Source organism: Pristiophorus japonicus, chromosome 9, assembly GCF_044704955.1.
Source record: "Pristiophorus japonicus isolate sPriJap1 chromosome 9, sPriJap1.hap1, whole genome shotgun sequence".
In the NCBI taxonomy this organism is placed as follows: Eukaryota; Metazoa; Chordata; class Chondrichthyes; family Pristiophoridae; genus Pristiophorus; species Pristiophorus japonicus.
Window position 1 is genome coordinate 26,117,837 of NC_091985.1, and position 13,580 is coordinate 26,131,416.

A 13,580-nucleotide genomic window follows, 5' to 3' on the forward strand; every position below is an offset into this window, starting at 1 on the left:
GAGGAGCAGCTGAATCCACCCCCCTGCCACCTCCCACCCCCAACACCCATCCCCACACCTCCGCTACAAAAGGGAGTACACCACAATAAAAATGACTTCATTTCTCTTGCCGTCCTACACCCTTCTCACTCCGCACTGTGTGTTTGGGAGGAAGACACACAAGGGAAGGAGATGGGGTGGATGATATGATGTTCAGCTCTTTTTCTCTCCCTGGCCACTCTGCTGTTTGATTCATGATCTTTTTTACACAGGCAGCTCGCCCGAACGGGTAGTCAGGCTGTGGGAAGCACTATCGGAGTTAGCAATTGAAGCAGAGACCAGTTTTTTTTTTTAGTCGAGGGAATAAATGTTGCCCATAAACACCAGGAGACGCCCTACCCCTCTCTGAATTGTGCCATGAGATTTTATTACGTCCACCTGAGAGGGCATTAATGTCTATTCCGAAAGACGGCGCCTCTGACAATCTAGCACTCTCAGTGCTGCTCTGAAGACTGAATGTAAGAGATTTAGAGCAGATGTGGCTCAGTGGGTTGCATTCTCACCTCTGAGTCAGAAGGTTGTGGGTTCAAGTCCCACTCCAGGGACTTTGAAGACAAAAATCTAGGCTGACACTCCAGTGCAGTGCTGTCGGAGGTGCCGTGTTTGAGATGAGATGTTAAACGAGGCCCTGTCTGCTCTCTCAAGTGAATGTAAAAGAATCCCATGGCACTATTTCGAAGAAGAGCAGAGAAGTTATTTCTGGTTCCCTGGCCAATATTTATCCCCTAATCAACATCTAAAACTGATTATCTGGTCATTATCACATTGCTGGTTGTGGGAGCTTGCTGTGCGTAAATTAGCAGCCGCGTTCCCTACATTACAATAATGACTACACTCCAAAAGTACTTAATTGGCTGTAAAACGCTTTGAGAAGTCCGGTGGTCTTGAAAGACGCTATATAAATGCAAGTCTTTCGGAGAGCAAGAGAATGTTATTTTTTACACAGAAGGTTGTGAGGCAATGGAATACACTGCCAGAGTTGGTGATCACACCTGAACCGAACTGAACCGAACCCACCTGTTTTGGGGGTTAAAATTACCCCCCCACCCATTCTAATTGGAAAAATATAACCTATATTTTTGACAGTTATGTCACTAAGAAATAGCTCAGCTTCATGTGTTTCAATGGGTTAGCAATCCTGCTGTACATACAAACTTCCCTCCTGTTTCCCTGAAGTTGTACACTCTGAAGACAAAATGAGGGTTGGTTTTCTCCATGAAATGGCCGCCTTTGTACTCATTCTCCTAACGTGCACTGGCTGACGTGCTGTATACTAATCCCACAGTAGCTGCTCACCATTTTAAAGACTAGCCTATTGACAACCCAATCTGACCTCACACATGAAGAATGGCCATTGCGGTGAGTTACTGGAAGCTGACTAGGACATAGGGAACCGCACCTAAGCAGAGGAGTCAGTAGGGGCCATTTTAACTCTGGGCAACAGTGTCAAATCAGATCAGCTGCCCATTACACATCACTTCCGATTTAAATTTCTGTTGAAGTCGGTGGAGCGGATATAGCGTGCTAGTAAATTGACAATAATGAAAATGGGGAGAGATGTGTAATGGACGGCCCCTGTTTTATCCTATTGCCCAAAGACAAAATGCCCTCAATGCCTTCAAGAAAGGAGAATTGTGGGCAACTTTCTTGGAGACATTAGGGGTATTTTGACTTTGGTGCACGGTCCCTTTAAATGGCTGCGCAGCCTATTCAAATTTTTGCGTGTGCGCGATTTCTCCCGTATAAATGCAGGTGAGTGACCTGCACGGGACCTCCAGACCGCGCAGCTTAGCAGGAACGCTGATTGTGGGGGAGGTAAGATATCAGTGGCTGCATTGTCACCTTTATAGAATACATTCAGAGAGTACAACATTCATTCATTACATTCAGTGATCATCAATTCTGACAACTGGCTGCAGAACAATAATATGGTCACGTGATTTATGGGATTATGAAGCAATTGTATTAAAATTTTAAAATAGAATCATAAGCAGATTAAGAACCCAATATATATATGCCAGTTTAATATATAGTCTTTTATTCTGAGTCCACAAGCTTCTCTCTTTGTTGCAAATGCTTTTGGCCCTTAGTCCTCCCAGGCCTTGTAACAATTATGGGAGGAAGGTGAGTCGTGACCAGGCCATTGATCACACACTTTCACTTCTCTCCCGTGTGGGGACGCAGCTGGATGCCACACCGATAGTCGCCAAAGACTGTCAGTGGTCCGTCCCAGAGAACGCAAGTTCAAATCCCACCACTGTAGTTTGTGAATTTAAATTACGTTTTAAAAATAAAATCAGGAAATAAAAATGGCCGTGAAGCTGTCGGTTTTGTCGTTAAAAAACCCAACTGGAAGGAAACGTGCCGTCGTTCCCCAGTCTGGGCCTATATGTGACTGCAGTCCCACACCAACGTGGTTGACTCTTAACTGCCCTCCGAAGTGTGGGCCAGCAAGTCAGTCAGTTGTATCAAACTGAGAGCGGAGGGATGGACAGTAAATGATGCCAGTGACATCCACATCCCAAGAATGAATTTAGAAAGATATCACCACAACACCATCCCGCCATTCATTTCACCTTTAACCTCCAATCTAACCAAGTCAACGTACAGGAGAGGCAAAGCCTTGCTTGAGCCTGATATCAATGGGCAATGTTCCGTTCTTATATTACAAAGTAGTTACAGCATAGAAACAGGCCATTCAGCCCAACAGGTCCACACGAGCCTCCTCCCACCCCTCTTCATCTAAACCTATCAACATATCCTTCTACATTACAACATTGACTTAATTCCAAATGTACATCATTAGCTGTAAAGCGCTTTGAGACGTCCGGTAGTCGTGAAAGGCGTGATTATAAATCCAAGTCTTTCTTTGTTTCTATTTTTTTTTACCCGCGTGCTCACCTAAGATCCCCTTGAATCCATCTATGCTATTCGCCTCAACCACTCCCTGTGGTAGCGAATTCCACATTCTAACCACTCTCTGGGTAAAGAAGTTTCTCCTGAAAGGGCTGGGTGGCTTAGAGTACACGCACCACTCTCCCGCCCATCACTAGGTCCCACAGTCTCCCACTTGTTCAGAATCTGAGCATCAAGAGGGTGATGCAGGATCCTCTGACTTTGCATGTTTTAAAGTGTAAAGCCATGAAATGCAATTCTGGATAAACAGATCAAGGGAAAACATCTAATACCCTGAAGATGAAAATTCCTTTAGCCCTGGTAACTATGTAATCCACACAAGACTTCACACCTATTTCTGGCTGGCGGTGATAAGACTTTCTCTTTATTACTTGCAGGAAGACTCGTGAAAAGAGCCTCTCTTCCAAACCCGAGAATTAAACTCCAACTGGTGCACCGTCAGGAAGATTCACCTGGAACATAGGATTGGCAATTAACTACGCAGGGCTGAAGAAATAGGATTCCTAAAAATTAGGTGCTACTACATCCTAAAATTGCATGGCAAATGCGGCCCTTATGTGCTTCCTGTACTGAATTTATATAGTTTGACATGCCTTCTTTTCTAGGTATGAGAAGGATTCGTCATAATATTGAAAATTCAAAAGAGATGTGTCTGCTCCAATTAATGTTTGCTCACTTTCCAAGATTTAGACGCCAGTAGAACCCAGGTTCGATCCTGGACCCATGTGTCCTCAGCCAGGGTTTCTTCTCCTGATCTGACGCCAGATGGAAAGTGTGTGTGTGTGAACGTTGGGTAAAGAAAGGGTCAAGATTGCTGGTAATTTTCCCTTCCCCACCCGGTCAAAATAGCTTATCCGCACTCAGTGTCTAGACTTCCTGTCTCCTCCCGCTGGTCCCTCAGCAAAGTATTGCTGGGCTATTTTGCCTCTGGTGTCTACCACCGCTTCTGAGCCTCTCCTTGCCCCAGCATCTAAGCACACATGTGCGTTCCAGCAACAGGAGTCACTGGATAGCGAACCGTGGCTGAGGGCCAACTCAGCACAGGTCGGGGATCAAACCCAAGGTCCTCTGCCACCTACTACTAGTACAACAACAATAACCCTGGAGTCTGCAGGAATTGAAGATTAATCGCCAGGGCATTGCCACAAGCAATCCGGGAGAAAAATCACAGGAGCACGAAACAAAAGTGTTTTTTTTTACCCATTTTCAATGAACATCTTTATTTGTTTTATTTTTAGTTATTATTTTTTAAATTAATTATAAAAATATTGAAGAGGGTGAAAAATGGCTGTTACGCTAACAGTCCAGATTAATCCAATTGGGTAACATAGAGTCTGTTCCCTTTCCAATTAGCGTGGGAAGGCTGGAGGATGGACCAATGGCAGCAGTGTGAGTGCAGGATGGTTCGAGGTAAAAGGTCATATGAGGAAACCTCCAGGAAAACACCCAACCAGAGTCGGAAACCCGACCCTGCATGCATGAAGGCCTCACAACTTGTTAAAACGGTGCCGATATCTGGTTATATCTGTCTCTAAAACCCTCATTCTGAGTAGTTGTAAGCAGTGCTAACAAATAGCTTCAGCACTGAAACACAATTAACAGCACAAACATTTACATTTACTGTGAGTGTTCTAATTACAGATCTGTGTCAATTAATTCCATGTCTGAATACAATCTGAACAGAAAGATTTGGGTTTTGGAATGTAATGGGGATATGATAAAAATATCCTTTTCCCCTTGACTAGTGTCAGCTGTGGTGAGTACTCTCGCCTCTGAGTCACTTCAGGGACTTGAGCACAAAAATCTAGGCTGACACGCCAGTGCAATGCTGAAGGAGTGCTGCACTGTTGGAGGTGCCGTCTTTCAGATGAGACATTTTTACCGAGGCCCCGTCTACTCTCTCAGGTGGGTGTAAAAGATCCCATGGCATTATTTTGAAGAACAGCAGGGGAGTTATCCTCAGTGTCGATGCCAATATTTATCCCTCAATCAACATCACTAATAAACAGATTAACTGGTCAATATTACTTTGCTGTTTGTGGGAGCTTGCTGTGCGCAAATTAGTTGCAGCGTTTCTTACATTACAACAGTGACTCAGTGACTACACTTCAAAAGTACTTCATTGGCTGTAAAGCGCATTGTGATGTCTTGATGTCATGAAAGGCGTTATATAAATGCAAGTCTTTGTTTTTGACGAAATGAATGGTATGATTCTGAAAGCCGCTCTACTGAAACTCCTGGACGGTCTCTGCATGGTTTTAGACATAAGTGGTCACGCCCGCTATCCTTTGAGGAGGCAACTAAACCTTTAAACAATGGGCGCTCTACCCTCAATGATAAGAGGCTCCCGAGGTATTGAAATGGCCCACGTTGTCCAGGGCTGTGCCATGGATCTTGATGACTGGGGGGGGGGGGGGGGGAAGTGCTGTGTGGTGAGGACAGGCTGGTGGAGGACCTTACACTAAACATCTTACGGATGTTTAGTGTAAGGCTCATGTTTCCGCTATTCGAGATTCAAAACCGCCTCCAGTGCGCCAGAGCAGCCTTCAGCCGCCTGAGGAAAGCGTTTGAAGACCAGGCCCTCAAATTCACCACCAAGCTCATGGTCTACAGGGCTGTAGTAATACCCGCCCTCCTGTATGGCTCAGAGACATGGACCATGTACAGTAGACACCTCAAGTCGCTGGAGAAATACCACCGATGTCTCCGCAAGATCCTACAAATCCCCTGGGAGGACAAACGCACCGACGTTAGCATCCCTTGGCCAACATCCCCAGCATTGAAGCACTGACCACACTTGATCAGCTCCGCTGGGCAGGCCACATAGTCCGCATGCCAGACACGAGGCTCCCAAAGCAAGCGCTCTACTTGGAACTCCTTCACAGCCAAAGGTGGGCAGAGGAAACGCTAGAAGGACATCCTCAAAGCCTCCCTGATAAAGTGCAACATCCCCACCAACACCTGGGAGTCCTTGGCCAAAGACTACCCTAAGTGGAGGAAGTGCATCCGGGAGGGCGCTGAACACCTCGAGTCTCATCGCTGAGAGCATGCAGAAATCAAGCACAGGCAGCGGAAAGAGCTTGCGGCAAACCAGTCCCACCCACCCCTTCCCTCAACGACTATCTGTCCCACCTGTGACAGGGACTGTGGCTCTAATATTGGACTGTTCAGCCATCTAAGGATTCATTTTTAGAGTGGAAGCAAGTCTTCCTTTCCAAGGGACTGCCTATGATACCCTCAATCTCGCCCCCCCCACCCCCCCCGCAGAGTGCCCCGAAGTTTATTATCTCATGTTTTCATGCGGAAACTTTTTTTACACAGCGAGTTGTGGAAGCGGATTCAACAATAACTTTCAAAAGAGAATTGGATAAATACTTAAAGGGAAAAAATGTACAAGGCTATAAGGAAAGAGCAGGGGAGTTGAATAGTTCTACCGAAGAGACAACACAGCCACGATGGGTCGAATGGCCTCCTTCCGTGTTGTATAATTCTAACATCTATGATAACTGAGCTAGCAGGTGAGTGGACTTCTGTACATGCAACTCACTCGGCTTTCTATGAATTGCTCAAAAAAGTTCCTCACGTGAAACTCAAAATACACGGTAAATTGGATTGAGAACTGGCCCGGCAACAGAAGGTGATACATAGAAATTGCTCTGCCTAGGAAACAATGGTGCTCCACAAGCTCTGTTCTGGGACCCCTGCTGAAGTTCTCGAACAAAGACATAAAAAGCGCAAACAAAGCACTGGGGTTCATTTCTAGGGGAATAGAATTGAAAGCAGAGAGGCTATGTTGACCTTGGTTAGACCACACTTGCTCAGTTCTGGTCTCCATATTATATAAAGGGTATAGCGACACTGAAGAAGGTGCAAAAAAGATTGACAAGAATGGTACCAGAACTGAGAGGTTATAACTATCAGGATGAACAGAACAGGCTGGGGCTCTTTTGTCGAGAAAAGAGAAGGGTGACCTAATAGATTATATAGGATATACTGCACAGAAATAGGCCATTCGGCCCAACCAGTCCATGCCAGCATTTATGTTCCACTCGAGCCTCCTCCTGTCTTTCCTCATCCAACTTTATCAACATAACCCTCTATTCCTTTCTTCCTTATATGGTTATCTAGCCTCCCCTTAAATGCATCTATACTATTTGCCTCAACTACTCCCTGTGGTAACGAGTTCCACATTCCCACCATTCTCGAGGTAAAGAAGTTTCTTCTGAATTTCCTATTTGATTTCTTGGTGATCTTATATTGATGGCCTCTAGTTATGCTCTTCCCCACAAGTGGAAATACTCTGTATCGACTCGATCAAAACCTTTCTTAATTTTAAAGACTCCTGTTAGGTCACCCCTCAGCCTTCTTTTTTCAAGCAAAGAGACACAGCCTGTTCATCCTTTCCGGATAGGTATACCCTCGCATTTCTGGTATCATCCTTGTAAATCTTCTCTGCACCCTCTCCAGTGCCTCTATATCCTTTTTATAATATTGTACGCAGTACTCCAAGGTTCGATACAAGTTTAGCATAACTTCACTACTTTTCAATTCTATCCCTCTAGTAATAAACCCGAGTGCTTGGTTTGCTTTTGTATGACTTTGTTAACGTGTGTCACTACTTTTAGCGATTTGTGTATTTGCACTCTGAGATCCCTTTGTTCCTCTACCCTATCCAGACTCTCACCCTCCAAGTAATATGTGACCTCCTTATTCTTACCAACATGTAATACCTCACATTTATCTGTGCTGAAATTCATTTGCCAATTATATGCCCATTCTGCAAGTTTATTAATGTCTTCCTGTAATTTGTTGCACTCCTCCTCAGTATTAACTATCCTCCCCCAATTTGGTGTCACCTGCAAATTTAGAAATTATAGGCTAGAAATTGCGTAGCGCCCCGTTTTGGGCGATGCTGCCCAATTCTAGCGGACGCAAACTTCTGGTTTAGCACTCAAGGAGGGAAGTGGAGTGCGAAATCAAGCGCTACCACTTCCCTTGGAGCACTGATTGAGGCAAGAGGGGCGATAGTGGCAGAGTGCAGTACAATGTCCAGTGCTGCGCTGCCAGACTCTCAGGCTCCTTCCCTCCCTTAAAGGGAAGCTTTGCTGAGGGCGATGCAAAGAAATGAATCACCTGTTGGCCGACGGCGCCTGCGATCCACGATGATCAGCCTCAAGCACTCTACCAGAGTGCAGTGCCGATCAATTGCAGCAGTACAAAGATTCAAAAACGAGCACAGAGGGTTGAGAATTTTTAGTTCGCCTACCTCACCACCAATCCCGTTAACGACCGCTCCACAAGCGGCCGGCCGACCTCGCGTTGACGCCCGACGATGCTGCAGGGGGCGGAGGCGAGTTTTAGGATCCAGGGCAGTAACGGGATGCTGCACAACAGATGTCACCACGATCTCCGGGGCGCAGGAGATCGTGGAGTTGAGGTTTACCACCAGCACTAACTGGTCGGAAAGCTGTTAGTGCCCCGTTATCTCACCCCGAGACACGAACGGGAGGTGCAAAGCAGATCAATTTCTCCCCCTGTGTTTTTTAGTCTAAAGTCTAAATCGTTAATATAAATTGTGATCAACATTGGTTCCAGCACTGATCCTTGTGGAGTGGCACTTCATATCTTCTGCCACTGTGAATAGCTACCCTTTACCCCTATTCTGTTCCTTCGAGATCTTTAAAATTATGAAAATTTTGAATGGGTAGACATAGAGAAAATGTTTCCACTTGTGTGGGAATCCAAAACTAAGGGCTATAAATATAGAAACATAGAAAATAGGTGCAGGAGCAGGCCATTCAGCCCTTCTAGCCTGCACCGCCATTCAATGAGTTCATGGCTGAACATGAAACTTCAGTACCCCCTTCCTGCTTTCACGCCATACCCCTTGATCCCCCGAGTAGTAAGGACTTCATCTAACTCCCTTTTGAATATATGTAGTGAATTGGCATCAACTACTTTCTGTGGTAGAGAATTCCACAGGTTCACCACTCTCTGGGTGAAGAAGTTTCTCCTTATCTCGGTCCTAAATGGCTTACCCCTTATCCTTAGACTGTGACCCCTGGTTCTGGACTTCCCCAACATTGGGAACATTCTTCCTGCATCCAACCTGTCCAAACCCGTCAGAATTTTAAACGTTTCTATGAGGTCCCCTCTCACTCTTCTGAACTCCAGTGAATACAAGCCCAGTTGATCCAATCTTTCTTGATAGGTCAGTCCCGCCATCCCGGGAATCAGTCTGGTGAATCTTCGCTGCACTCCCTCAATAGCAAGAATGTCCTTCCTCAAGTTAGGAGACCAAAACTGTACACAATACTCCAGGTGTGGCCTCACCAAGGCCCTGTACAACTGTAGCAACACCTCCCTGCCCCTGTACTCAAATCCCCTCGCTATGAAGGCCAACATGCCATTTGCTTTCTTAACCGCCTGCTGTACCTGCATGCCAACCTTCAATGACTGATATACCATGACACCCAGGTCTCGTTGCACCTTCCCTTTTCCTAATCTGTCACCATTCAGATAATAGTCTGTCTCTCTATTTTTACCACCAAAGTGGATAACCTCACATTTATCCACATTATACTTCATCTGCCACGCATTTGCCCACTCACCTAACCTAATGTAAGATAGTCACTAATAAATCAAATAGGGAATTCAGGAGAAACTTCTTTACCCAGGGAGTGGTTAGAATGTGGAACTCGCTACCACAAGGAGTAGTTGAGGTGAATAGCATAGATCTATTTCAGTGGAAGCTAGATAAACACATGAGGGAGAAAGGAATAGAAGGTAATGCTGATAGGGTTAGATGAAATAGGGTGGACAGAGGCACGTTTGGAGCACAAAGACTGACATAGACCAGCTGGGCCGAAAGGCCTGTTTCTGTGCTGTAAGTTCTATGTAATGGCTGAATTATTTTAACTTGTAATGGCTGACTTTTTCTAACTTGAAATGGACTCAATTTCTCTATCTGTTAACTGGCTGCATTTCTCCAACTTTTAATGGGTTTATTTTCTCATGAAACACAAGAAACTGCTGCAATTGCCAGGAGGGGGAAAAAAAAAATAGACGCTCTATCAGAATGACATAAAAACACAGGGAAACTAATGTAGTGCCCCGTGGCTTGATCCTGTATGGATCAGTCTCTTGATACGTTAGAGCTGGCCATTCATTTTGCAGAGGTATCCAACACAAGGTCACTGTTACATATTTTTGTTTCTATATCCCGAACATGCTTGAAGTGATGACAGATTAATGTTGTGCTTTATCAGGGTCTGCGTTCCAGTGTTTCTATGTGTTCGCTTCATAAAAATGAAGACATGTTTTTCACAGTGACTGACTACATGGCAGTGTCTGTTTGTGTTCCTGCTGGGTCATGGCCCTGGGATATCTTTCCTCTGTGAAGAAAAAACCTGTTAACACCGTTCCAATAACCCCTGCAGAAGCTGAAAGCATAGGTTTTACTGTTCCTTTATCACCTCTGCTCTCCACTCCATTTTAAAATATTCTCCCTGAACATTCGCCGTGCACAGGCTCCAGTGTGGTTCTGTTCTGGGCAGTACCTCCGAAGCAAACACGACTGCTCTTGCTCTTTACTGTAAACATGTCATTAGGTTAGAGACTCAAACATTTACTGATCGGGAGTGTGACTGGTCTTTGATCTAGATCTCAAGTTTCTGGAGTGGGACTTGAATCCACAACCTTCTGACCCAGAGGCGAGTGTGCTACCCACTAAGCCATGGCTGAGCGAAGCGCGCTCACAGTGAATCGGCCTCCCCCTTTTACACCGTGCCAGATAATATTTTCCCATGGACGGGCACGTTGTAAAGCAAGGGGCTGTTTCGCTGTGAGCGCGCTTCTTGCTACTGTGGTGCCAGGTGTGGCACAATAGGCAGCACTGAGTCAGAAGGTTGTGGGTTCAAGGCCCCACTTGATAGACTGGAGATCAAAATCTAGGCTGACACTTCAGTGCATACTGAGGGTGTGCTGCACTGTCAGAGGTACCATATTCTGCCACTCTGTGGAATGTCAGGGCATCAAAACCAACAGGGGCAGCTTCAAAAATGTTAAAAGGATAGGCTGCAAATACTGTAATTGCATGAAAAGAAGGTCTTGCATTTTATATGGCGCCTTTCATGACCAATGAAGTATTTTTTAAGTGTCGTCACTGTTGTAACGCAGCAACAGCCAATGTGCACACAGCTAGCTCTCACAAACAGCAATGTGATAACAACCAGATCATCTGTTTTTAGTGATGTTGGTCGAGGGATAAATATTGACCAGGACACCGGAGAGAACGCCCCTGCTCTTCTTCAAAATAATGCCGTGGGAACTTTAACGTCTCACCTGAGAGGACAGAAGGGGCCTCGGAATAATGTCTCATCTGAAAGACCTACAGATGGTCAATAATGAGATTTATTGGTACCACAGCAATGGAAGTATTATCGTAAAGGGTCAGAGACAGGCCAATCAATCTACGGTTTAAATAGGACATCAGCACGGCAGCAGAACTGTACACGTGACTGAAAATTACCCTCATTGTTACTCTACTCCAAATAGTACAGCCCTTCTCTTAACAAAACAATACTGTGCCTAAAAATAAGAAATTAAATATTCTCGTTCTGTTCAGCCCTCAGAGGATTCATCAAACGCTTGACTTGACACCTCGGGTAAAGAAAAAACAATAATTATGGGCAAGAAAGTACAGAAAGCAACCTAAATGATTATGAGGAGATTTTACAAGACTTTGTTTCTGTTCCTTGGTATGTGTGGGTATAAATATGACCACAATTATATGGTATAAGTACATTCTGACCCAATTCATACGCATAATACTTCCAAGAGGGTCTGAACTGGAAAACTATCAAGGAAAGCATACTGCTTAATCAGAAGTAGCTGAGGTTTTGTCAGTCTGAGGGACTGCCAATGACTACCCTTGAATTAATAATTAGGCACAGTACTTAATGGACAGCTCTCACTGTTACTGTGGAAGGAGAGGAGACACGACATGTTTTATTTCAATTTTCTTTTCATGAAAGTGCTAGGTTTCAATGGAGCATACACAATATCTTTGCTGAGGCTCATTACGGTTGCTTTCCAAACATCTTTTTGGGTTGACAGTGCCCCTTTAAAACATGGCGGCATCCACCTGGCTATAATACTGCACCCCTTGCCCACGTCCTCACTCTCATCCATATGGAAGCAGTTTAGAATACTGTAATAAAAGAGCATTTTGACTTATTAGCCTAGATGTTTTCAATATGGACCCAGTTGAGAGTCGAAGGGCCACTGGTAAGTTTTAGACAAATTGAAATGAAAACATGCTGTCTGCACCCAATCTTATTATCTTGAGGTTAGCTCGTTTGTATAACTTCAGGTGTGGAATTCCATGGGGTAGATCTTGACCTTATGAGATGGCGTAAAACGGGCGATAACAAATCAGCAGCCTGTTTAACATCTCCACAGATTTTTATTTCCATTGACTTCAATGGATAGCCAACTTGCTATCACCTGTTTTACACTACCCCACACAAAGGCAAAATCTTCCCCAATGGGGGCAGAGAGCACAGCAGTGGTAGTGTTGGAAAACTTCTCCATTTCTCTCTCTCCTCCTTTAAAACGCTCCTTAAAACCTACCTCTTTGACCAAGCTTTAATATCTCTTTTTCAAATTTTGTCTGATAACGCTCCTGTGAAGCGCCTTGGGATGTTAAAAACACTATATAAATACAAGTTGTTGTTCCAGTGCAGTGCTGAGGGAGTGCTACACTGCCGGAGGTGCCGTCTTTCAGATGAGACATTCTACCGAGGCCCGGTCTGCTCTCTAAAGTGAACATATAAAATCCCATGGCACTATTCTGAAGAAGAGCAGGGGAATTATCCCCGGTGTCCTGGCCAACATTTATTCCTCAATCAACATAACAAAAACAGTTTATCTGGTCATTATCACATTGCTGTGGGAGCTTGCTGTGCACAAATTGGCTGCCACGTTTCCTACATTACAACAGTGACTACACTTCAAAAGTACTTCATTGGCTGTAAAGCGCTTTGGGACGTCTGGTGGTCGTAAAAGGCGTTATATAAGTGTAAGCCTTTCTTATTGTTAACAGGAAGGAGGCAATTCAAGGGAGAATAGAGTATAGGTAAATAATACTTGAACCCCAAGGCAGAACGGGGAGGGGACTAATAAGTGAAAGGTCAAGGCAAAGGTTAACCACGGTGCAGCCATGAGTCTGCATGTGACACTAAACAGCAGCAAATCACAAATGAGCAGGCACTGAATCTATCAATGAACACGTCATAATGGGAATGAACGTTATCATTAATATTAAACTATCAAGGGGTAGTCAGCAACAGCTATCAAAAGCAAGAGCCATAAGGGAGCCAATGAAATGATTCCAATTGCTTCTTAAAATGCTCTCGAAGCAGAGGACAGTACCGGGAGTAAGAAAGGCATAAAAGAGCTATCAGAAAATGACAACATTTGCAAGAAAATATTTTCAACATCTTTAAATGTTTAAAGTTGCCTATACAACTGTTGTATGTGTATCCGAGATGTCTCTAACAATGTTTTCCATCTGAGGCCCACTCCTCTCTGAGAAGCCCAAAACTTGATTGAGCTCAGGGGTT

The 13,580-nt window shown here is 44.7% G+C and overlaps 1 protein-coding gene across 1 annotated transcript in view; it reads right to left on the reverse strand.

Annotated features, from left to right (window-relative positions):
- smyd3 (SET and MYND domain containing 3) overlaps positions 1-13,580 on the reverse strand; it is a 1,321,352-nt gene that overhangs the window by 22,288 nt on the left and 1,285,484 nt on the right. The gene's annotated exons all lie outside the window — the stretch shown is intronic.